Source organism: Chrysochloris asiatica, unplaced genomic scaffold, assembly GCF_000296735.1.
Source record: "Chrysochloris asiatica unplaced genomic scaffold, ChrAsi1.0 scaffold00050, whole genome shotgun sequence".
Classification (NCBI taxonomy): Eukaryota; Metazoa; Chordata; class Mammalia; order Afrosoricida; family Chrysochloridae; genus Chrysochloris; species Chrysochloris asiatica.
Genome location: NW_006408568.1, coordinates 13,999,066 through 14,002,141, shown reverse-complemented (window position 1 = coordinate 14,002,141; position 3,076 = coordinate 13,999,066).

The following is a 3,076-nucleotide window of genomic DNA, read 5'->3' as shown; positions in this document are numbered from 1 at the left end:
GTTAACCGTTTCTCTTATCCAGGGACTCCTAAAACTGGAAGAAGAAGAAAAAAAGCCACCTGAGAAAAACAAAAATCCCCACTGCCATCAAGTAGATTCAGACTCCTAGTGATTCCATAGGACAGAGTGGATAGAACTCCAAGTTTCCAAGACTAAATTTTTATGGGCGCAGACAGCCTCATCTCTCCTGGAGCGACTGGTGGATTTGAACTGCCAGCCTTTCGGTTAGCAGTCCAACCATTAACTCACTACACCAGCAGGGCTCCTTGTATGGAATAAATCGGTTCCATTTTTCCCCGTAGAGATATCCTTTTGGGAACATTCCATCGTCATTCTCCAATATGGACTGACTGCCCTCTATGACTTTTACTCAGCTATCAGTACAAAACTTTGTCAGAATCATCTTGGGAATGGTTTTTTTCTCTCTCATATTGGAACCACCCTTGTTTTCCCAAGTTAGTTGATTCACTCTTAAATTGTGGGTTAACGAGTAAATGGAAGTGAAGGCTGTGAACACTTGACACCCGGTTAGTAAGAGGGGACCTGGGCAGAGGGGGAAGGAGTCTAATAAGGATGTATTTAGAAACACAAAGGCTCAATCAATAAGCTAAAAAACAAACCAAAAAATATAAAATTTGAAAACGTATGTTCACACAAAAGCCTGAGAGTGAAAGCAGCAGCTTTATTAATAATCACCCCAAACTGAACCACCCAAGATGTCTTTCAGTAACCACTACACTACCAGAGCTCCTTATACATACACTTAAAAGCACATAATCCACCCCATGCCTCCCCTAAAAGAGACAACTCCAAGTCTCATCCAGTTATTGATTTCAATCTCAAATCTCTGGGTAAAATGCAACTTTCTCCATCAGAATCAAATGGGGCCCTATGTGGTCCAGTAATCTAGTCAAAAAAACACCAAGCTAACTGTCCTCAGCACGTTAACCTTTTATTTAGCAGTTAAGCATTTTAACCAACTGCACCACCCAGCAACTCCATCTCACTGAAATCTATGATGTGCTACCTTATTGGCATTTAAAATACTGAGCATCATAGCAGTGTGCAAACCACACAGTACAGCACACAGTCAGACAGGTGGTGGAGGTGCCTCTTAGCAAGGCTGTATTTTCTTCACCCTGCTTTCAAATCAATGTCTTTTAATCTAATTTGACCTCTCTTTACAAGGCTTTATTTGTACTTAATCATCACTTCCCATTTACCAGTGCATTCCACGGATGATGTTCTGAATTCTCCTCACAATCCTAAGGCACAGGTATGATGATCATTTCCTTTTTCGCATAAGGTCCTGAGGCACACACAGGAAGTAGGTGGCAAACCATGGTTTGAACCCAGGCCATATGGCATCAAAACGTGTGCCACTGTAACTCTACAACTTAAGAAATGGCCAACAGGTGCCAACACTCTCAGGCTTCTCTATTATTTCACTTGCCACCAGTTTGGTCTGAATCCCAAAGCACAACAGGCAAATGTCTCATCAGCAAATAACTAAATCCACCCATTTCTCAGCACAGGACAGTTGGGTCCCTGCTAATCCTGTTTTAGTATTTTTCACTTGCAATTCCAGACATCAACTCACTCATCAGGGTTCTTTGCTGCAAATGAGAGCACTCACACTCGCTTGTTTAACCAGAAAAGAACCCTGATATATATACACATACATATAAACATATATGAGTGTTACAGATAGTAAACAGCATCTCCAGACAGACTGGTGTCAAGCTTAAATACAGTAAGAAAAATTTCAAACCACATCTACGAACTGCTCCACAAAGACTGCCTGCCACTGACACTGATGCACAAACCACCGATACAGTCCACTGACACTGCTGCCCAAATGCCAGACAGCAGACAGCAGTGTTGACAAAAACTGCAAGGACTGACTTTTCATCAAGTTCTCTTCCAACCTGAGGTACCTGGCCTGCCTCAGCTGACGGAGGGGCTGGGGAAACAAGTTTCTAGTCTCTATCTTAGGGAGCTGGAGTAAATAGAAGAAATTCCTCACAGGAATGTCAAAAGACCAAAGCAGGGCTACCAAGAATGGTGTCTATTACTACATCAAAGATTTCTATTTTAGTTTAACATTGAATTTTAATTTCTAATTTCCCAAGCATTTAGATTTTTAGGGATTACTTCAACATTAAAGACTCCTCACAAATAATGTGCTAAATGATTAATGCACTTATGTATAATTTGAAAATTAATAGAGATTAAAGAAAAAGATAATTCACAAAGTTGTACCCATGCCAGTTATAACCACAGTAGTATGTCACTTGTATTTCTCTAGTTGTTGATCATGAGAATGTCAGAAAAAGCCTTCTAAATGCAAATAAACATTATTATAAAACATAACAATATTATAAGCACTAAAAGCAGTTGGGAATTTACACCTTAAGTACATTAAAGTTTATATAAATGAAACGGACACATTTATTCAGCACAGCACATTTCGATACATATAAGGCCAAATGTGGTATCCACATTTAATTAAGTATATAAATCATCATGTACCTAATTCCACAGGTTAAAGTGTCCAAGTTCCAGGGCTGCTTTTGGTTATGTCCTATAAAAAGTTCATCCCTGTAGCTCTTTTACCATATAGTCTCACCACAAACATTTTATAGAATGCTTACGTCTTTCTCACAAAACTTGAGTATCCATTCAATTTCATTCAGTCAATAATACCACAAAAGATAAAATGTTATTCTTTTATTTATGTTAAATAAAAACATGAGAAAATCCTTTTTTAAAAAGGGTCAGAATATTATTCCTTATGTCTCCAAACCAAGTCCAGGGATGCAAAGAAATGTTGAGTTCTTTCTCCCCCTTATGGATAATATGCTTTCATGTTGTTATAGCCTAAAGAGACAGCAACACACAGACACATGTCTTTAGTTGTCACTTCAGGAAACTCACGTGCAGTTTTGATATTTGGGCAAGCAAGAAACAGAACAGAACACAGGCACAAGCATATTCTGGAAATACTTCCTGCTCTCTGCTCTGCCAACGAACCTCAGTACCAAGTACTTTTTATATTTTCTTTTTTTTTTTTTTT